The sequence below is a fragment of the Lethenteron reissneri genome, chromosome 17 (assembly GCF_015708825.2).
Source record: "Lethenteron reissneri isolate LAM-NWPU_2019-01 chromosome 17, ASM1570882v1, whole genome shotgun sequence".
In the NCBI taxonomy this organism is placed as follows: Eukaryota; Metazoa; Chordata; class Hyperoartia; order Petromyzontiformes; family Petromyzontidae; genus Lethenteron; species Lethenteron reissneri.
The window spans coordinates 7,810,150-7,834,656 of NC_083795.1; the positions used below are offsets into that span (position 1 = coordinate 7,810,150).

At 42.4% G+C, this 24,507-nt stretch overlaps 1 protein-coding gene across 6 annotated transcripts in view; it reads right to left on the reverse strand.

The window, feature by feature from the left end:
- Positions 1 to 24,507, reverse strand: part of LOC133343422 (RING finger protein 122-like) — a 70,786-nt gene that overhangs the window by 41,489 nt on the left and 4,790 nt on the right. The window contains exons 1-2 of one of the 6 annotated variants that reach the window (XM_061553009.1): positions 21,419 to 22,195; positions 7,293 to 7,421 (exon numbers count right to left, since the gene is read on the reverse strand). The exons of 3 other annotated variants lie outside the window; for them this stretch is intronic. The gene's annotated coding sequence lies outside the window, so the exon portion shown is untranslated. 2 more of the 6 variants (XM_061553008.1, XM_061553010.1) reach the window with 2 other exon arrangements.

Genomic DNA, 24,507 nt, shown 5'->3' on the forward strand with positions numbered 1-24,507 from the left:
AAATTATTCTCACGACGTTTCGGCCACAACGCAAGCAGCCGTCCTCGGGGAGACGCGTCTGTCTCCCCGACAGACCTGGTCTTCACCTGACAGCATCTCCCCGACAGACCTGGTCTCCCCGACAGACCTGGTCTTCACCTGAGGACGGCTGCTTGTGTTGTGGCTGAAACGTCGTGAGAATTATTTTATTATGTTAATTTTTATATTTTATTACTTCCCTTCTACGTGACTTTACCGAAAGAACCAAGAAGATGGCCAGAACCGGTGCAGATTTTACTCACCGCTGATGTTAGCCATGGCCTGGCATGGCATTTAAGTTGACTGATAGCAGTGTGCGCCCCACTGCATCACCGCCCCACATCATTCACAAATGGCAGTCATGAAATTAGCACGACCTTTATACGCTACCGTAATATTCAGCATTCGCACACTATTTGTATTTCTAAATGTTCATATATCACATATTCACGTCGCTTTGTTTTATAGTCACTTTGTGTAACATTAAAAGTACCGCGTCTATCTTGCAGAACCAGTTTTCTATTTGCACTGCAACTAAAATTTAAGGCCAAACAATTTCTGCTTAAAATCAAATAAATGCATGTAAAAACATAATCAGATTTTCAGAGCCTCAAAGCGGTGGTGGCTATACACGCCTGTAATCCGGCACTGTGGAGGAGAGGGTTGGTGTATCGCACAAACGTCGAGGTGCTATATCCTGACTCACCACAAGGCAATACAGCAAATGTGGACTTATCGCCATCTGTTTCCAACTGTACGGGGATAGGATGTTGCCCCTTCACGCACATGGGTTTTCGCCGGGTGCTCCTGTTCCTTCTCGCACGTACGTAAATACTCAAGCATTGGCTGAAAATATCTTAAAATAATAACCCCAAAAAAAACTGTCAATGTTGTGGATTCACTCTTCAACTCACCGGTGGGCTAAAGCAGTGAACTATTTGTCTTTTGTCAACGTGACACTTTTTTACTGATTGGCCGTGTCGGGTGGTGGAGGGTTACGACACATTTATAAATAACGCGATCTAACCCAAAAACGTTTATTATTAATAATAACGCAATGCAGGACCCTCCTAAAAAATACTCGGAAGACTCAATGTGGCTCTCCTGGATAAATGAGTTAAAAACTGCAATTGAATGGGCCTAATATTCTAACGGGTGGAGCGGCGGTTAACACATTGTGCTGCCAACCCTCTGACCTCAGTTCCAATTCCCGGCCATGGCTAATGTCAATTGCAAGTGATATCTGTCTGAATCAGTACTCGGCACTCCCTCCGACAGAACATGGGGAGGCCCTCATCCAAGCAGTGAACTGACAAGGGGCTCTGCATTGCTACAGTCCAGTACAATTCTCTTAGCATGGCATGAGACGCTGTTTTGGCAGTGCGAAAGTATAAGGAAACAATTATATGAGAATGAAAGCATTGTGCACACACCACGCTGCTAATATCATTAATTACAAACCTATGATTTGAGAAAATAGCCAACAGCTGCCCCTTTCAATGGCCAGATTCCATCTGCATGCACTTGGGTGACCCTATGGGTGGTTACATGCATGGGTGAAATTATTATCAACAAGAACATTAGCATACTACATTGCATTGTACATATACACAGTACTGCATATGCTTTAAATATCAAATACAGTACGACCAATGCCAATAAATAAATAATACCACTAAGTTTATAGTTTGTGCAATAATATGAAGCTTGCTTTTTTGTAATATTTGTTGCAGAACATTGTGTAATATCAAAAGTGTATTTTTTATCACGTGTGCATTTTGTTGTATGCATTGTCAGCATAGTAGAGTTGGGTTAGGTACATGGTAGTGAAAGGTTATGAACATCAAGAACAGCAAGGGGGGCCTCGGACAGGACATGCCGCAAGAAGGAATAATGGCCAGTTGGCCGAGACGAACGACAGTGGCAACCAAAGGAAAGAGCACGCCCATCCACCACGGTGATCAAGCACCGAAATCAGTTTGTGTGAAGGAGTTGGATGGATTTTTTGCATCGTGAGAATGTGGGAGATGGCGGCGGCTTGGGGGGGGAGGCCTTCATCCAGCAGTGGGCAGAACACGGTGATGATGCAGGTTAAATTAACACGGGAACCTCTACACTATACATACACACTTTTTACTGCGATGGATGTTCCCTGTAACGCCATGCTCACAAAAATGGAAAACCCAAGTTTGTCAATGGTAATTGTCCACTGCATGCTCGGTTCCACCCTACTGCTGCGAGAGACGAAAAGCCTCCATTGTCCAATAATTTCTACGCCGATTATTTCTCTACGACCAGAAATTGAGTCCGTGCTTTGTAATTTAATTTACAAGAAACCGGTCGGTCTAAGACCTCCACAAGGAGAGGAAGCAGCGCATTTAGATGTGAACTTTGTGCCTCATGTACTAAGCGGTCTCTATGATCTGAAACTGCCAATAAATATACACAGTACTCCATCAGACACAAGACATTGTTGAAATTAGACCACCATACACTGAAGGAATAAATGGGTAGCATGGAATAAATATATTTTAAAAATAATAAATGCAGCTTGTGTACCGTAGGTACCATTAATCTGCCGCATGATAATAGCAGGCACATGGTTTCATTACAGTAATTGGTATCAGAAGGCACACTCGCCAAGAACGATTACAGGGGAATGACAGTAACCTCACAGCCCAATTTTGCACTTTGCAGAATTTAATACATATTTGGTTTGACCTCATATTCACTTCAGGAAGTTTCAAGAGCCAATTTTTACCCTGCGCATAAAATAATATATCTATTCAATCCTTTTCGACGTCTAACATTTCTGAAAACCGTATTTTCTTTATTATGACAGCATGTATATAAAAAATCCCTGTATTAATCACAAAACCGCACCTTCCATCAGAACGGAAAAATAAACTCTCTGTTCTTACTGGACAGGCGATGTTGTATAGAAATATCCGCTTAATAAAATGCCGTGGCAAGAAGTAAACCGCTATACTGTACGATGCATCCCTTACCAGCTTCATGACGATACAAGCTGCATACTGAAAAACCCTGATATTTACCAGAATCCAATTGCAAGGCGCAGCTTCCGCAGAACCACAATTACCATCGCACCTTTTCAACACACGAGGCATATTGCAAATCATTCCGATGCCACTCGAGACTTAAAGCATGAGAATTATCTACCCTCTGTGTACTTGGGATGAGCGGGGCGAACCACATTCCAGTGTCCACTGAAGACTGCTAATGTGAAACGGAGGATAACAATCCCAGTGGACAATGTTCCGCGTCAGCAGACGCTCTGAATGTGACACGTTAGCGACATGCTGCAGTTAATTAAAAAACATGTACACCCCCATGCTCATGTTATCCTTCGTGTAGGAGTAAAAAACAACAATAATAATATCAAAATAATGATATCAGCCGCTTGTCAATCCATTGCTGGATAAAGACCTTCCCATGCCATGTTGGTCATGAGGGGTTGTGTGACGACGCTTCACTGTGCCTGCGAGCGCCGGTTGGGGGCCGGATGCCACTCAGCTGTGGGTGGGAATCGAACTCAGGTCGCTGGGATCACATAGTAGTTTGATAACCACTGCACCCCCTCCCACCCCCCAACCACATGATCAATAATTATTAAAGTAAATTATAATCAAAGAGTATCAAACTAATGCCAATGAAACATAGTGTTGCTCACATTTAAATGAGCCTTTCTTTTTTTGGTTCCTTCATAAACGTGTTTAGGAATTCAATTTCTGTAAATAAATTACACGTCCAGGCACATATTCTAAAACACTTGCAGCTGTGCCTAAATAATTAACTCAAAACATCAACTAACACACACACACGGGGCTTTTGGGGGCACGGTGATGCAGCTGATTGTCGTAAATGTTTCACTGGCAAACGATTAAAATTTCACGGCCGTGGCTGGGAGGTGGCTTACCCTATACTGATGAGGTTATCAAGCCTTGTGCAGGATGGCTGGTGCACAGAGGCGCGAGAGAGCAGTAGGCAATGACGGCTATACTCTACTGATGAGTCCTAAAAATTACGAAAATGGAATACGATTGCACCATTGTTCGGCCATTGCTGCTACCACCTAGGATACTATGGCCAGAATTTTCAAGCTAAACGTGAATAGTTTTACATTGCGTCGTCGTTCATACAAATTGGCCCTTACAATTGCCGATGAATCACATACAAGCTGGAAGGCATCCAGGCGGCAATCCGGTGTCAACAATTGGCCAAGCTCTGCAGTTTTCTCTATATTAAGATGTTCATGGCCAATTAGTAAAGATAGGTTTATTTTGTTTAACCAGGTGAAAACTCAAGAGATCAGGATGGTCTGACTTGTGAGTGATCTGGATCACATAAATTACAAGAAGTACATCAACGAAGCAAAGAAAAATTAGAGCAAAATAAGTGTGTCATTGACAATATTGCACAAACGTATATCAATGTTGAATAATACATTCCCTGCTTGATCCCTTTAAAGTTGTTCTTCTGAAACTGTGCTGTTTGCATCATACACACACAGTATGGTGATACCACATGACATGCAAGGCATGATGGGAGGATCGATCCAACGGCCGCAAGTGTGCGACCGTTGGTTGAGAATGTGTCGTGAAATCACCTTTTGCAAATCACCTTTTGCACGTATAACGATAGCGTGGCAGCCGAGAGAGGGAATGCGTTTGCAGATGCTGGGTGGATTATTAAATTGCAGGATTTGTAAGAGATGACAACAATCAGCAGTGGATCAATTGTGGCTGATGATGCCGACTCAAATTTGTTTCCAGCCTGCATGCATTTTGTTTTATATTACATGAGTTTCTCAAAAATGTGCAGACAGCGTAATAATTGCCATTAAATATACTGTTCGTGGGCCAGGCAGTAGCGTTGCTGTTCAGCCTCTGCGAGCGTGCCGTCGGCTGGAGCCAGACGTGCCCAACGTCAATAAGCATGTCCGGGTTTATAAGGTTAACAAAATAATGGACTAAGTGTTCGATCATACACATTGATTGGCTCTGTCCGTGTGGCTTGGTACACTGGGCCCCACTTCACTCTTTATCCGTAACTCAATGAAGCGCTACGAGTCGTCCGCTTGCTAACTGCTTACTCTGAATTGCTTATATTTGCGTAAGGTCCTTACAAACGATTTAACGAACACAAATACGATGTTAATATTCTCTCGTCACATTGTTCAATCTATCACTGGATGAAGGCCTCCCCATGCTCTGCTGACTGGTGGGGGTTGTTTGAACATATTTAACCACCTTCTTGGTTCTTTCGGTAAAGTCACGTAGAAGGGAAGTAATAAAATAATAAAAATAAAACATAATAAAATAATTCTCACGACGTTTCGGCCACAACGCAAGCAGCCGTTGTGGCCGAAACGTCGTGAAAATTATTTTATTATCTTTTATTTTTATTCTATTACTTCCCTTCTATGTGACTTTACCGAAAGAACCAAGAAGATGAATCCCTGCAGTCACGAAAGCTTTAAATCGAAATACTTAACCACGTTGCTCAGTTGGGGGCTCGTGCAAGCCAGGCTCAGATATCACACTCCAGCTGATGTTGGCCGTGGTCAGGAATCAAACTCGTGTCACTGGTTTCACAACGCGGCGTGCTAACCCATGCGCCACCACTCCCCAAATGCCACGTTCAGGAGTTATTCATGTGACGAATGATACTTCATTGCTCACAAATTACTTGTATCATTAGCGGTGGAAAACCCACCACCCAAGGCGAGTTGATTAATTGTTACAATATATGGTTACGATTCAATTGAATAAACTATTTTTGTCGGTTAACATTGCTGTGAATGTACTCGTCACAACTGCATGATAATCAACGGTGATGAACAGAAATTCATTAAAAAAACATGGATGCTTACACAAGTGATTCGAAGCATGTATACAGAGCTTAAGAGTCGACTATAATCCACAAACTGTCGTGTGGTTTCATCGTGAATGATTTGATAACGAGTGTGTATTAATGTAGCAGATGTACATGCAGCGGAAGACAATCTATAATATTCCAGAGGCACCATGCCGGTAATGTTGTACATGCAAATCTTAAATTAGTTTCTTTGAAGGCAAAGCGATCGCCATGAATGACAAGTCCATTTGCCACTATGGAATTGTACAATTTACTTGCATGATTTCACCACGTCGTTTTTTTTCTTCCCTGGATGTAACAATGTTTTTTCACGTTAAAGTAAAAAAAAGTACGCGACGCGGGATGAAACGCAGCCTCTGCGAAAAATAATCGCGAAAAAATGTGAATGGCAGCCAACAAAAGTGACGACCCTGTAGGTTGACCTTGTGAAATAAGGGAGGCGCACAATAACTCAATATTATGCATACTTTAAACCACTGTACAAGATCTTCTTGGTTTTTTCGGTAAAGTCACGTAGAAGGGAAGTAATAAAATAATAATATAAAACGTATTATTATGTTTTATTTTTATTATTTTATTACTTCCCTTCTACGTGACTTTACCGAAAAAACCAAGAAGATGAATCCCTGCAGTCACGAAAGCTTTAAATCGACACTGTGCAAGATTTTAGAAAGTGCACTTTTATTCCCTGCCCCCAGCCCCCTTCCTGCGACATGCTCCGACACTGACGGTCCTACAGCACTCGCCCCCCCCCCCCCATCCGATGAGGGGAGAGTGTAGGGAACTGAGCACCGCAAATTCCATCTCTTCGTCTCTCGGAGCGTTGTTACGCCAAGGATGACATTTATCACGTGAAGACGTGCAAGTTAATGGGGGGGGGGGGGGGGAGATCAGGTTGAGCGCAATCAAGCGGGATTGTTTAATGGTGGAATAGGGGGGGGGGGAAGCATGGATACACGGGGCGTGTGCTTGTTTAGTAGAAGAGTGATAACATTTCCTAAAGGGACAGACAGGCGGGAATGCTTTGCGAAGCCATGCTGAAATAACAAACAAATCTATCGTTAATTTGGACACAGAGTACACGGGCAGCCCATTACCCTCGTTGTGAGTGCTGTCGTGAAGCTTCGGGGGCACAGTTGTATTTGGATGACCACCTCTCTCTCTTCAGGGCGGGATGCAAACTTTTTTTTTGTATCAGGGGGAGTGTGGGGGAGGCAATAATAGGGCAGGTTAAGGGGGAAGTAATGCAGTGACCCCATCTAACAATTTGTCGTGAGGGCCGTTTCGAAGTGGTAAACAATAGACGTATTACAACTTAAAATCCCCGTGTAAAGGAGGGTAGAAGCAGATTTTATTGATGTGTTATCGGGTCGTACCGCTTGTCAATTGGCGTGATGTCCGACGTTTCGCTCCACGTGCTGGGAGCTTTTTCAATATCTCAGTTCAGTTCCTCAATTCAGTTCCATCGGAGAGAGCTCTCCAGCACAGCCCTGAAAAAGCCTAACCTACGCAAAAGTTGTGAAAAAGTACGTTGTTATCTTTCACACAAACGTGTTACCGCTCAGATCACATTCATAGAATGTTAAAATGGGCGTCACTCAATGGAGGGCGTCGGTTAAAAAACATTCTGTGAAATCCGAGGCGGACATTATAAGCTGCAGATTTTTAAATGGCCTTCACGTATTGAATGACGGTTCTGGATGTCTCTCGCTGCTCTGCTGCAGCTCCTCCACACCGTAGAACCAGCAAACACAGATACATATATTTATTTCCCCCCCACTTAACATCTCCAGCATCACCTCAACCCTGCGCCACTCCTCCCCCAACTGCAGCCAGTAAAAATTAACCCGTGAAAACAAAGTTTTTCACTATAAATCCTTTATATGCGTGGCAGTTAGAGTCCTCTCGTCCTCTGGCTTGAGATGGCTGCCACCTATGGGTCAGATGATTGTCTGCCACCATTAAGCAATTGGTAAATAAATATTTTAAAAAATTCCCTAAACAGTGTAAAATTTAGGAAAAATTTTTTGACGAAAATTAATTGTCACGCACAACGAGTCTGTGTGCAAAATGTCAGCTCGATTGGATCACGGGAAGTGGGTTAAAAAACGACCGAAAGATTTGCACGGTCGTAAGCAAGCAAGCAAGTGAACTTAATATAAAGGATTTAAAAATACGACAAAATGTAAGAAAGTGCCACAAGGCACACAAACATTTGAATGAGGTCGGCAATATTAAAACTTACCGTAACAGCAAAGTATATGCGCGCAAATGTAATGACCTACACATGTGAATAATACGTACATCATCACATGGGAATGGAGGCTTTCAATGCCACAGCTAACTCAATGTGTCATATTTTTGCAGCCTCTGCACTTTGACTAAAGTCAAATGAGATACAATTTCCTTGTATACAAGTTGGCCCTGAATCTCATGGCATGATTTGAGCATTCACAGTGATAAACAAAATTCCACTGCTGGCCATGGGCTAGACTCCATCTTTATAGCTTTTGCTCTATCATGGGCTAGACTCCATCTCTATAGCTTTTGCTCTATCATGGGCTAGACTTAATCTCTATAGCTTTTGCTCTATCATGGGCTAGACTCCATCTTTATAGCTTTTGCTCTATCATGGGCTAGACTTCATCTCTATAGCTTTTGCTCTATCATGGGCTAGACTCCATCTCTATAGGATGCTCTATCATGGGCTAGACTCCATCTCTATAGCTTTTTCTCTATCATGGGCTAGACTCCATCTCTATAGGATGCTCTATCATGGGCTAGGCTCCATCTCTATAGCTTTTGCTCTATCATGGGCTAGACTCCATCTCTATAGGATGCTCTATCCACTGCTGACCGAGACTCTTGTGTCCCGCCCACTCCGTTGTGACACTTGGGCTACGCACACTTTTAAACCTTTATAAACAGTTGCATTTAGAGACTTACCCCCTTTTCCCTCCGCCTGATGACGACCGCTTGTGTTGCGATTCAAACATCGTAGTTTAATGTTTATTTTATTTTTATTCATTTGAGCCTATCTACGTGACTTTACCGAAAGACCCAAAGAATATAAAAATTCCTCTCTTGACTCTTCTAATTAGTTTAGCGAATAAAAATACGACACCATCACACAACGGGGATTCCATAGAGTGAGAAGTGATTTTTGAAAAATAATTCATGAAAAGCGTCAGAGAATTAAACCAGGCCTTTATTTACAACTTGGTGAGAGACTGTCCAGAAATAATTCAGCACAATATATCGAGCAAAGGACATGATAGCAAAACAAACAAAAAGATACCACTGATGGAAATTGTTTTAAATGTTTCATTTGTGTTCTGACACAAGCACACAGTGACTATCTACACTCAAACGATGTCACCGCAGTCTCTCAGCATCAGCGTGAATTAAAACAGATGTAGTGTGCAGTAAGTAAATGTTGCACAGCAGAAGACATAGCTCAAGTTTGAAACTTTACAGCCTTTTAGATTGGCAGAGGTGCGAATGCTGAAATGTATGTCCGTATCAATTGTATAATTAACTCATCAACATCAGCCACAATACATCCGCTGCTGAAAGGAGGCATCCTCAAGTCACTGCCGCCTCTTATTATCCTGTGATGTAATCATCCACCAAACACCTACATCAAGTCGATCTTATGGCTCTATTACACGAGGTGGACGTGCTCTTGGACAGGCTCCGTTCCTTGGCTTCCACTCCGTTATTTTTCTGGACAATCAGCCATCGTCCTTCTCGTATCGTATCCTGCCCAAGCCCACCAACTTATCTTAACCGTTTGAATTATGTCTTTAACCGACATATATTGCACTGCATTCTCTGATCCATGTTACTATTTCTGTCTCTCAGTGTAATGGCGAGCCTTTTGTACATTCTACAGTTCTGTTCCATGTTCCTGAACCATATTAGGATAAAATGCTTTCAATAAATAAAATACATTTTTTATTTGGGCATGGTTGTATTACAATCCATTACTGGCAGTGGGGAGCAGTAGTGCAGTGGTGAGCACGCCGCGCTATGAACCCAGTGACCCGAGTTCGATTCCCACTCACGGGCAATACCAATTACAATTATCTGGACCGGTCTTGGGCCTCCCCTTGGTCGACTCAACCTCAAATCAGTACCTAGTGCAGTGTGTAAACATCGCGTGGTGCTGGACACTCAGCCCCTCGTGTGCTGTGCCAGGCCTTCATAGGTGCTCGCTAACAGCACTTGCCCCAACAGTCTGTTAAGGCTACATGGGGGTATTTGTTATTGGCATTACGCATGACTCATATTCGTTTTTTCAAACATCTATGATTTTACAGATGCTTTTTTTATAATGATAAATATCAATATGATGCAGTTCACAGAATTCAAGTCATTGTTCGATGTATGTGCATGTGCAGCATTTTACACAGCCTTGAAATGACAAAGAAATAAAATATTATCGACAAGAAGTCGTTATTTCAACAGCGAAACACTGAAATTCCCACCCTTGCCCCATCTAAAACATGCAAGTCTTTAGATATTATTTGAGCCAATTATCTACAAAGCCAAAACTGTCTTGTATCAAGGACGCGTCGCTAATATATTTTCTCCAAGGGCCACGGGGACACATGCGGTTAGCGGGCACCATGCCTGACCGCCTTTTTCTTTGCAAACGCAGCAATAAGCTCTCATTTAGACTGAATCAACTTTGTTGAAAAGCTCTTATCCATCGGCATCAGCAACCCTTGAGTGCAAAGGACAAAGCTATATAGATATTTTATATATAAAATTTCTATTAAATATATGCTTTAGCCACTAACTCATTGAGACAAAGGCCTGCATTGCAGTGGACACCTGGAAAAAAACTGCAGGATGAAAAAAAAACATTGCACTTTAATAACAAAAGTCTGCCAGCCAATATTGATGTAAAAACAGCATAGAATGCCATCCATGGCATACTCAAACAATTTTAACGTTTTTGCACTTAAAGTTTGGGATGTTCAATAACAGTACCCTCATCTGAATTTACAAAATGTATGCAAAAATTTGTCAAAAGTCATGGTGAAATGTATATATTTATTTAGTTGTTTATTTTCCCCATCCCATGTAGATTGTTTCAATGAAGGCTCGGTCTTCACCAGGTCCGGAGATTCCAAATTTAAGTCGTGTTCCTCAGATTCCTTTATGATGTTCCGTCAATGTTGCTTTGACATATTTTGAATCGTGCGACAAAATGGTGGTGTTTTTTGCCACTGATACGAAAAAGGCATCCAGTGAAATTTTAGAGGTTATTCTTTTGTATGATAGAAATATTTGGCATGCAACGATTGAAATGATACATTTAAGTATTTCTTACATGGGAAATGCCAGTGAAATGGCAAGATTTTAGTTCACACACTGTAACAATTCACAAGACACACCGCAGAGATTTACAAAAATTCAGACAGCATTCATTGCCTTAATAAGCTCAACTTCGTAATTCAAGGTGTTACATTTTGGCCTTTGGTTTGACAGTTTAAGACTTTTAACTTAATTCCTTCACATCTACTATACATTATAATGGTGCCTTCAAACAAGGAGATAGTAGGACTCAAAGGATTACATCATTTGTGGGAGATATGGTCAATATGACTGAAAGGTTTTCACTGGGTCTTCAAAAGCCCATCTGTTGGCACAAGGACCACCAACTAAATATTAATTTCCAGCTTGAATTAGAATCGCCTCACCTCCCCCAACCTTTGTAAGCAGTTTTCAATGAGTAATGTATGTCTCCTGCGCAGGTTTTCAGATTGTGCTGTATAGTTTTTCGACATGTTGATACCTACAGTTCCTGACTGAGCTCTCAGCATGTGGAGTGGAACGTCAGACATGCTGCTCAACATGCGGTACAAACCAAAAATAAATCTGACAGGAAAGTGCTATACGTAAACTTGAATGCACATGAACTTAAAAGACTTTGGTAGCATGCTGGTATATTGTTTTATCTCAACCATTTCACTCCAGACACAATGGAGTCTTTTCCAAGGCATGCGTGATGTCACTAATTCATAAATGAATTCTCCTACACTCCTGGGATTTTTCTGCAAACCCAAACCTTCATTGCAATCATAATAAGGGCAGACCATAACACACAGAACGATGAATTCGACTGGCCAGCGATGATTGTCTTGGTTGGGCTCACGTCCGCTTAATGTTCCCTTAATGGAGGCATTCTCGTGTTTTTAATCCAACCTACGCTTCCTGTTTTCGGAGTTTACAGGAGGACAGTGTCATCTGGTCGTCATGATACAAGGGAAACAAAACAATGGACGACTTTGATGTTCCTGGGCCAAGCTGACTCACAGAAGTAACATTTCCCCACAATTTGCAATTCAGTTTGTTATTTTCCAATGAGGACTTCATACAGACTTAACAGGAAAGCACATGTACATAGGCTTATCGGGTTATGGGGGTTATGGCACCAATACTGCACCATACTGATCAGTGTGGGCTTATGAAGTTGGGGACCCAGGGACCGGTTCAGTATCAGATGGCAATTATGTTCGCCGTAACCACTGCCGAGATATTCAAGTCAGGTCTCAGCAGGTTCATTGTGCAGTTCGCTAACAACTGTGCAGAAGTAATTTAAATTAATTGGATATAGCTCACAAAAGACGACATATTTATCAAACACAAAATAACTTTTACTGAATTTTATGTCTTAAGAATAGAATAAGTTACTTCCCCCCCCCACCTCCTTAAAAAAATCTTCATTTCATATATGCTCTTGAATCCCTGTAACACAAAAAAAAAATCTTACACGTCCAACACAAAGAAAGGGCTCTTTTTTGGGAACGTTAGCTTTATCCACCAGTTAACTAAATGCTCGAAACAAAAGCGGATAACCGCGTGCACGTTCAATCCAATAAAGAGCATACTCACAAGCGCTGCCATGCAGAGATCTTCAATTGACAGTCTTTTTTTAGGCGGGGGAGGGAGGGAGGGGGGGCTGAAGCAGCACTCACAGAAAGACAGTCGCGGGGGAGGACAGCGAGCGCGATTCTAAAACGGGGAGGTGAACAAACCTTCCCGTGCAGCCTTGCTGCCGCACTTGTGCTGCGTTTGCCACGCGGTAAAAAGAGAGAGCACATCTCGAACAAAATGTCTTTGGAGAGATGACAGCCACGAGACACGTGATCCACGTGACATTTTCAAATGTGCTAATCTCACAGAGGTGGCTCGACACACAATGCCTTTTGTGTGTGTCGTGTTTGTGGGGATTGTCTGACTGTGGCTACAATTAATCTTTCGGATTTTTTTTTAAAACAGGAGAAGAAAAAACAGCACAGTACCAGATGCAAACCTAAAATTAGGCGGATTTAAAAAAAAAATCAGCAAGCTGATACTACAGAGAAGTATTTTAACAGAAATTGGCGATATTCCTCAGGATGCTGTACTCATTCTCAGCAATATTGACGTTTTTCTCGCTTGCATTTGTTGCTGCTGTGCTCGCAGCATGGAACTCCCTCGTCAAAGTGGGGGAAACTGGCTAAACCGGACCATCTGTAACAAATCAAATCCGCTCAAAACTCAGACAAAAATGATTGGTAAAAAACTACTATTTTCAATGTACACACTTTGATTTGCACTCAAAAGCTGAAAATTAAGTATGAGCCCAGAATTCATGAAGTTGTATGTGCTTAATAAAAGCGTGTGGCTTGCATAATGAAAATTAAACATATAGAAAGGAAACCACCCACTTTTATTCAGCACATCAAATGTGATTAATTCTGGGGTCAAAATAATTTATTTCCGACTTCTGAGTGCAAATAAAAGAGTGTACATTGAAAAACTTTTTTTTTTAACTAATTTGTGTCTGGCCAATTGGAATATATTTGAAATAGTGCAATTTTTTTTTAAACACGAAGAGGCCCAGGATCGGCGGGACCTGGGCCAGTGTTTGTAATGAAATATTGAATTGCCACGCGAGAGACGAGTCTTTGTTCAACATTTCAGCTCGTCAGGGTTCGTAGATCCAAAGACATTAAGCGTCAAAGATTTGAAAGAATATAAACAGTCAACAGGGCAAGTTAACTAAAAGTGTGTAAAAAAGGGACATGCCTGAAATTCAGCTGTGCCACAACATAAGTGTTTCCCCCGAACAAGTTGAGGTGCGGCCCTGCAATATTTTTTGCTCAAGCCAAGTGCAGAAGAGCCTTCACCAGATGGAATTATAGGGGTCACTTTACCTGACCATAGACGACCTGCTGATCGATTAAATGTGCCACGGTGGGTGGACAGCGGCGGAGATTTAGGAAACTCGCACCGTTGTTCAGAAGCAGAATCTTTAGACTGGAAGAATCCGATGAGCTATGAAGCTCTTTTCCACAGACGTTCACAGATGTGTCTAACGGTCACGCCAGAAGATAGAACCGGTGACCTCTGAAATGCAAACAAGTCCAGTGTACTAACCATTACACCACAGTAGCAACCCACTAAACATGTTTCCCAACCAAAAGCAAACATTACAATAACCTGTGCATTCTTTTTCAAAATTCAACATGCCTCAGCGTTTAGGGTTCAATTCACACAATCAAATCGTTTGTTGTACAGCACTGCAGTGTGGGCATATATACTCTTCTGTTGGGCGTTTGAAAATTACTAATCCCGTGGCTGAATATCAGCACATCTGTCAGCACACTGATCGCTGCTTTATGCTTGCCCTTTGATTTGACGCACGCCAAAATTCAGCCCTTCGTGATTGCGCGTCTATCAACACGTTTCTCGATTAACAGCCAAAGGGATATCTCTTTCATTTTTTTCCATTGCTTTTTCCAGGATGTATAGTGCACCGATTGTTGCATCGCAAGACTGTGAGAGATGGCGACGGCTTGGGGAGTCGTTCATCGTGGGTGATGACGATGACGAAGACAACTACATGTGGAAGAATTTGAAGCCCTTCGCTGTCCTTTCACTAAGGAAGTCAACTTACAGTACTCAATGGACAACTGGTACAAATATAAAAATAGTGACTGAGTACAGGAATATTTTTAATTTGTAGTTTCACATTGAACTAAATTTAAAGTCCATTTATCTGCTCTGATGTGGTGGGGTGATAGTGGTGGATCCTATTTAAAGCACAAATTACTGCCTTTTACAGACCTGTACAGAACAATTTGTCAACACTTCAGTCACTCTGCTTACAAGCGTGAAGGCTTGCACACCAGCAAGAATTTAGCACTTCCAGGAGACCACATCCACAAGTCTCGCATCGACAAATATTCATCGGTAATAGATTAAATGTACAACCACTTCTGAATCACTTCCTCTTATCTGTGATAAGCCCTGCATAGTAGGATGCATTTTCCATCACTTGTCGATAATTTATCTTACCTGCGAATAAGTGTGGATAATCGATTAAGTTCAGGGTACATATAATATAACTAATTCTAGATTTGAAGCTTTTGTGACTGCAAGGATTCATACTCTTTTGTTTTTTCGGTAAAGTCACGTAGGTAAAACAATCAATAAAATAAATGAAAACAACTAAATTATTTTATTTTATTGATTGTTTTACCTACGTGACTTTACCGAAAAAACCTAAGGGTATAATATAACTAGTGGGTAAGAGCGGAACAGATGGGAGTAATTTCACTGCTCAATGAATGCCTCCTCCAAGGAAGAACCAAGAAGATGAATGCCTCCTCGTGCAATGTTGATCATGAAGGTCCTTCTATATTTCCAGGAATGATATTCTTGAATGCCTTTAAGAAACCATCATCAGACCCTATTGCATTGCAATGATAACCAATGTTATTAACATGACAAATGACTTCTTGCTATCTCATGAAAGAAACGTAACTTTCTGGTCGAAGAATATACTTTACATACTGTGCCAGTGCTGTACTTGCTCTTAGGCCAAAACTGCCGGATATACGAAGCAGTCAGGGGGCTCAGGGCACGGCTGTGTTTGGCGCACACACGTGCATGACAAATGCGGTGCCAGTTTTCATGGGAATCTCTTGTGATCACACAGCCTCCTGACAGGCTCGAGGAAATGTCTCAAGTGATATCATCAATTCAGGAGAGTGCCAAGTTAAATTAAACCAAAATAAGGGGCCTATTCAAATATTGGTATAACTACTTAGAATTCATCTTCTTGGTTCTTTCGGTAAAGTCACGTAGAAGGGAAGTAATAAAATAATAAAAATAAAACATAATAAAACAATTCTCACGACGTTTCGGCCACAACGCAAGCAGCCGTCCTCAGGTGAAAACCAGGTCCGTCGAGGCGACAGAGTCTGAATGAAACAGCACACGGGCTTGGAGCATATATATAAGCTGGGCGCATTGACAAAGGAATTTGCATATCAACAGGAATTTAGCATATTTATGGGAAATGCAGGAATGTAATTAGTACTGCATATGCATGTGCATTATGCAGGATTAACAGCATCAAAGGGAGCTGTAGTTACTGCTGCTGCAGTAGTTGCTGCTGCTGCTGCAGTTTCTGCTGCTGCTGCAGTTGCTGCTGCTGCTGCACTTGCTGCTGCTGCTGCACTTGCTGCTGCTGCTGCACTTGCTGCTGCTGCACTTGCTGCTGCTGCTGCAGTTGCTGCCTTATCCATTTTAATATAACACTATGTATTATTCTACCCACCCTAATGTGTATCATACTGCTATATGTTTACTGTACAATTACGACACCATACATTAGAATTCATGATTCAGGCTTTTTTTGCAGTATTGGACTATAAAAACCATGGCTGTAAAGTGTGATCTAGTTCCAAAGCTGGCATGTGACATTAAAAGCTGGGTTTTTATGCCATACATTATTAAAGCTAGAAATGTCCACTGGTTAGACTGTATTGGGGAAAAAAGTGATTATTGTAGAAATGTACACGAGTTAATGTTTACTGCGGGGTAAACCTCCCAGAAGTTGAGGCATCACTCACAAGAGCATACGTTTGTACACATGTTGTGCTTTAATTTGTTAACTATATTTGTATATTCAAAACACTGTAAATTATAAAATAATTTGTAAATTCTAAAATAATTTAGATTATTTTGTACGTGTCAAAGTTCAAGTTTAATTTACATTATTTTATCAATCCTCTGCTCGATGAAGGCCTCCTCATGCAATGTTGATCATGAAGGTTCGCTTGACGACCATACTTAACCATGTTGCTCATTGCGGGTTGGTGAAGTGGGGTAAGGGGGGTCACAGTACAGGTTCAGATTTCACTCGTGACTGATGCTAGCCATGGCCAGGAATCGAACCCAAAAAAAAGCTGCTTTCAATATTTTTGCGTATTTCATACTTATCAAGTAATGAGGACATTAAACAGCGTAGCATGTTATCGAAATTGTGGAATGAGAGTTTTAAATTATTAAATATCTTGCGCACTTCGAGCCCCGTCGTTCATAACCTAAGAAATAAAATAGAGAAGTGTCAGACTTGCAATGGTTAAGTCACAACCCCTTTCCCACTGGCACAGCCGAGCTCACTGCAGGACCCTCACAGTGCCGGTGGTTTTCCACTGCCTATTTTCCATATTGAGCCAGAACCAAACCATGCTACACCAGCCTCACAAGACATTTGAATCAGGCTCAGGGCCAAATAGGCCCGAGAGCGGGGCTATCGAGGCATGCATTGCGTGCGACGTCAGTTCCGTATACTATGAGTGCACAGCGTTGGTGTAATCTACATTTTGTCTCGCCTCCTGCATTGCATAGCGATGTCGGTGACACGACTCGGCTTCTGCAGTTGGGGAAAAAAAACCCAACGCCTCCTGTGCAGGCTCGGCCCCAATGCGACTCGCTTGCACAGTGGAAAAGATGTACAGGACTATCTTAGGTTTCGTAGTGGCAGCCAAGTAAATAAAACAGATAACCACCAAACAAGATCACAGCCGTTACCACAGCATTACCTGTAAATAGCCACAACAAAAAAGTGCTAAGTCATGCTAAAAGCATCGCTACACTTTATTTGCGTTGGAATTCGATGGCATTTATAAATAATTTTACACTGGTCAAGCAGTTCCTGCTGCTACCCGCAGCGAGAACTAGCCTGTAAATAACCACCTGCATTCATCCTTTCCACATACCTGTCTGCCACGTGGACACATACAATATTATCCATTCTGTTTCTATTACGGGGGGAGCAGAGTGCAGTGGTTCACGAACGGCACCGTGAACTTGGCAACCCGAATTCAATTCACCGCCATAGCTAATATCAGCGATGAGTGATATATCAATCTGTCCTGGAAACCCCCCCCCCCCACCAACTTTCACCAACCCACAATGACCAGGCCATCAGTGTGAATTATGGTAAAATCTCCCCCATTGACCGATCTGGCATGGGGAGGCCTCATTCATGTAGCAGATTGACAAAGGGCTGCAGATGGATTCATATATTTTATAAACAACTTTTATTTGAATAAATGGCTCTCATTAGAACGTAAGGGCAGTGAATTGGAAATCCAGTGATGAGCCAGAACATTCGAGGACAGATGCTGGACTGCATAAACAAGCACGTGTGGGGTCAATGATTTGTCTCAGCACAGAAACATTAGCATCAGCGGTTAACGTGCAAATAATGTACTTTTTTATTCTATGCAATTGTAAAAAAAGTCGACATTATGTATACATTTTCATTGTATTTATTCTGACTGCCACCTACAAATTATTACCTGGATTCGTTATTATTCCACACAGTCATGCAAATAAAGTCGTTATGCGGTAGAATACAAATATGGAGTGCATATATGGATGAGATACGGGACCGGACTATATTTCATCAGCAGCAGCCACAGCCATGAGCTATCCACTGGTGGATGAAGGTCTCCCTAATCCATTGCCATCTCTCAAGGTCTATATTTGTGAAGCTCAAAAAAGTCAATGTGATTTCCCACTCAAATTCACGTTTATGTTTACCATCTTGAACTAGCGGAATAAATAAAGTTCATATGGTGCAGTGATGGGACACTCACGCAAAACACTTTGTTTCCAAATTTTGATACTTGATGACAGATGTACCGTGTGATCAAAAATCCCGGTGCCCTTGCACAACTGCACATTTGAAAAGCAGAGAAATGTTACTTGTTTTTTGTCCTCTCAATGTATAAAGAGAAGTGAAATTCATCAACCAATGAAGTTGTAACGTGATGAAAAACTAGACGTTGAGAGAAAAGAGTGGGTGTTTCAGCAAGACAATGTATGACCACACTCTGCATGAGGAATGAAGATATTGTTGGGAAAGCATGGATCGGATGTTCCGGAACATCCAGCACAAAATCCAAGTCCAGCGCTGTAAAAATTCCATCTATTTAGACCTTTGAAAGAAGCCAGCAGCATAGAAATAATTATATACCCCCATGACATTCGGAAGTTTGTGGGCAGCTGAAACAAGTGTATTCTAGCAACGGTTGACCACGTGGACTTCCAGCGTGGTGATGTAACCAAGAAATCTGCTCATGTGTAGGCGCTAGGTGGATTTTTGCATCGCGAAACCGTAAAAAACCGATGGCTTGGGAAGGCCTTAATCCAGAAGTGGGCAGATCATGGCTGATAAGGACTACAGTATGCAGATAACTATATCGTTTGTCATGTTGAAGTTAACAAATGTTTTATGAAAAATACTACTTTTGTCTCATTACATATTGAAATACCATCGTAAAATATAATGTATATGGAGATGTCACGTTGAAGATAACTTTACTGCTCATGTTGATGACACAAAAAATCTAATGGGTGTGTTTTATGACAACATTGAGCGCATGTAGATAAATCACACGTGTTCATGTAATGTATGCTCCCTGCATCCAGCTGGTTAGTGCCTCACAACTCATCTGTCATGCCAATAAAGCGCACTTGCATTACTGCACTTTTATACCTTTGCAAGCCACTGCTGGATAAGGGCCTCCCCACGCCGTGTGGGCCATGGGGGATGTTTAGCCACACTTCACCACGCTGATCAGTGCAAGTTGAAGGTGGAGAGCGGAGACATGGGGGCACTGAAATACGGTACAACAGATTCAGCTGCACTGCCCTCTACTGACAACGTAGCCCCAGGTTATGTATTACCTGAACGTGATTTTTTTGTTAAATGTAAGATACTGAAGCGCAGTTTGCATGTATTGTGTTGGATAGTCTAAAAAGCAGCGGCTTCTCAAAACTCCAGCTCTCATGACCCCCTATTGTGCAGCTTTCCAATATTACCAACGATCAGATGAGTGCAGCGTGCATTGAATACATTTTCACATAATTGGAAAAAGTTTATCATGGAAAACTGTATTGTGGGGGTGGAGGGGAGTTTGTGAAGACTGAGGTTTGAGAAGCACCCAAGATCATTGCACATGGGGTCCGCGGTGGCACAGAAAAACAACACAGCCACTGCATCAACAACTGCAAGCTGCTTACTCGAAGCCAAGGATTTATAGCACAATATCTGTTACGTCATAATCTGTCGCAAACATGTGCTGGCAAATGGTTAGGTTGTTAGCAGATGCGAGTTTGACTTCAATCAAAGGGAACAGGCGAAACAAAAGTGACCACAGATGACGGCGTTGGGTGGTAATTCCAGGTTACACCTGCGGGTTTCTAATGACTTCATTTCTCTCCTCGTTTTGGCAAAGGAAATAATTGCTTTTCCCTTGGGTGGAGACCAGTGTCTAAGTCACCTCGCTTCTAAAAATAGAACCGTACGACTTCACGGCGCGTTTTCGCACACTTTCTCGAATTTGTACAACTGGGTCAGGTTTTTGCTGAAACGTAAAACTCCACACAAAAAAATTAGCCATCGCGACTTGAAGAGTAATAAGATCAATTTATGTTAAACCAGGTCACAATGACCCACTTGAAAAACATCTACTATATACAGAAGGCAAGTATTTATAATAATTTGCGGCACTTTGTCCAATCCCTTGCTGGATGAAGGCCTCTTCACATCACATCATGTCTGTCGTAGAGGTAATTTAGAATAATTTACCACTCTTGTCACTATGGGCTGTGTGAACTTGTGGGTGGGGGGACAGATCACAGAACCGGTTCAGGTATCACTCGCACCCCTGATGTCAGCCATGGCCAGAGGAATCAAATTCAGGTAGCTGAGATCACAACACAGAACATGAAACAACAACGCTACCCCCTCAACACAAGTATTTACACTGTGAGCTCCCGCGAAAGGAATGCTGAATAAGTTCACCATGCTCATAAATCATTGACATGCTCTGCTGCTACCTTACAAATCGCACAGTAAAGTTGTAGAATGGACAACAATATTAAAAGAACGTTTGCAAGGGAATGCCAGTGCTTGTCAAGAAGTCAATGATTACACACGATAGCTACGTGGAAAGAAATTAAAACACAATCCACAGTTTACCTCCCTTACCTTGCTTGCTCTGTCACACAAAGCGCCGCCAGTGTGTATGGGATGTAACAAACAAAAACAATTCAGATATTAACTTGAGAGCCGTCTCAAGTAAAACGGTGGCAAGCTTGTGTAAGCTAAACACATGGTGGTGGTGGGGCATTGTACCTGCTTCACTGAATACGACGACGTAAAGATACACTCCAGCAGCAGCAGTAGAAGCAGCAGCAGCACTGTGATGCTTGATACGAGAGAGGAACCCGGCGGGCAAGTTGACACACGCTGCTATACAAGCCCCGGGTAGTAGGGAGGGTGGCTTCCACCCCTCTCTCTTCTCCGACAAAACTCTTCAAAAATCAAAAGGCAGCAGCTGCGTCGCACATTAACGCTCCACAGAAGCCACGTGCTGTGGACCGACGACGAGGGCAAGGCGAGGAAGGGGACATCATCCGACGGAGCTGACAATGCCTGGGCTGGGAAACGCCACGGAGTGGAGCATCGCTTTGAAATGGGATGGGCTGTGACGAGAGAGAAGCCGTGCGCTGTGGTGTGGTGGTGGTGGTGCTGGTAGGGGGGGGGGGAGATTAAGCAGCGTGGGACGGAACCACCAAGAAGGAGATTGGCAGTCCTGCCCAGCCGTTCGTTCTCCCTCTGTCTCTCTCTGTCTCTCTCTCTCCTCCCGTCTGATCACCTCACCTACAATTTCGTGGCCGAGCTAAGGTTTGCGTAGGCGAACCTGAAAAAAACCGGCACGTTGCGCAATAATATTGGGTGGGAATTTGGTGGGTTTTTTTTAGTTTGTTAGCGCCTCCAACACGGATTCGGTGAATCATTCGAAACAGGAGGGGCTGGAAACACACGGCATGTGACTCAATGTTCACGTGTACGTTTATTGTTAAAGGGTTTTTTTTAAAAAATGCCATCAGTTTCTTTTACACGCACAGGGCTCCGCCAGACTGGCAGATGGAAATAAAAAATAAATAAAACACGACAGTCGGCAAAGCAACCAAACAGGTCTATTTTAATGCGTGTCATGCAGCAAAAAAAGGCATCCGATTTCTCACAGACACGCCGCATATAAGGCGCTGCATCACAGCGCGTTGTGCTCGCCTTAGTTTCAATTAATAGTCACTCCAATTCAAGAACGACGTCGAGAATGAGTAAAAGGTTTTCCCTCTTCGCCACTGTGATGTTAAAAGGTGCCTCGGGTCGCAACCATCGCCCAACATCTTTGGCGCTGTGCCCATGGTCATTCTGAAACGTTTGTGTTTTTCTCATGGCAGGCCTGGGACCATTAACGCAGGACAATACTTCTCGGGGCATCGCACCGCCATCGTTCATGCTCACAAAGGCACGTGGGGGGCTCGATGATTGCGACTAAAATGAAAATAAACGTGTTAGAGTTCAAGTCTCCCAATCATCCACAACAAATGTCGAATGTAGACAACACATATCAATCGCTTCTACGCGAGGCGCACAATGAGAATCAATGAACAAATGCAGGCACTGCCCCATGGAACATTGTAAATGTTAAAACCCACCTCCCTCCCCCTACTATATATAAAAAAAAGTACTGTATAATTCTTGAAGTGACTGTCCGACTCCTGTGCCATGCAGTATCAGCCACTGAAGCATCACGCCTGTTGCATCCTACTAAAATAACATTCCGTTTTGAGGAGTGACTTAGTATTGTTGACTTTAAACCAGGAGTGGGGAAACTTTACTTACAGAGGGCCAAATAAGACTTGTCAAATACCTTTGGCCCGGCCACACAATTACACAACTCACTTATCCAATTGTAATAAAGGTCGTTGAAGCGACCAAAAGATACCCATGTCGACCAAGTATAAAAAAAGCCATTGCAGTGACAGAATTTACTGAGCTATGCTAAAATTAGAAACATTGTTGCATGGTCAAAAGTATTTCCATCTAGTACCCGACTAGTACAGCTAAGATGGTTGTAGTGATGGATAAACATCGTTTTCTGGGCATTTTTAAGTGGTTGCCCTCATTTGGCCATGGGATGTATGTAAAGTGTGTAATGAAATCCGTCTGTTCCCCCACCACTTCTATAAACTATTTTTTAACAGATCCGAGTGAGGCCCGTCTGGGAAAATCCCACTATTTTCTTCATTGGCACACTTGAACAAGGAAAAATAAGTTAAGTGAGCACGAAAAATGTAATCACATCATCGCCCACAGAAGCACACTTGCCAATGACGTGGGCGTAATCTAACATTTCCATTCAGCTCTGAGTGGCATAGCAATGCCGATGCGTTGGAAGTGGAGTATGAGGACAGCCAGATTGAGATGTCGCCTACGTTATTGGTTTGCTACTGATGTGTAAACATAGAAATATTCACCCCCTTCCTAGTGATTCCATGAATTGCTACAATTTGTGGTGTTGGTTAGGTTAAAGAACCAATAATTTTTTAATCTTGTTTTTTCTCACATTATTTACGTTGATTCTCCTTTTCGATGTCTTGCCGGTATAGTTTTGGTTGCTCCATTTGACTAAAATGGTACGTTATTAGCACATAATTAGCAGAATAAAATAATATCTTTCATTCTTTTGTCAATCTTTGATGGATGAAGGCCTCCACACTTTGGTCTCCAACTGTCTGGGTTTGATCCAGGCAGGCGTCGACCGGACAGTCTGGGAAATTGACATCGTGTTCCGGTGGCAACAATTGATTTGTACCGAGGTCTGGTGGCATTGTGTTGAACTTTGTTACGGTAATGTATAATGCACAGTTTTGATAGCACTAGGCTGAGAAATACAGATGGCAACCCGACTCCACACGTAGCTTTGACTTTGGCAGTTGTACAGCTGATACTTCACGACGCTGATCCGTACCGGGTGGTGAAAGGGGGTGGCCCAGGACCTGTTCAGACAGCACTTGCCACGAATATCAACTGTGGCCAGGAATCAAACACAGTACATTGTGCTAACGACAGTGCCAAAGCTCCAACCCGAGTCTAAATTATTTGGTGATACTGCGTTTGGCAGTGGGGAACAAGCACAGTTAACAAAATAAACGCATCAATTAACACTGCCTTCAAATGAAAAATATCTAACAGACGACGTTTTGGGTAATGGACCTTCTTCATAGCACATAGAGACTAGAAAGAGAAGATACGAGTTGGGGACTGCACCCTGGTACAGTGCTGTATACGACTAATAATATTTGCAATGATAGTAAATGCGTACAGTAAATAATACATTTCGATTTAAAGCTTTCGTGACTGCAGGGATT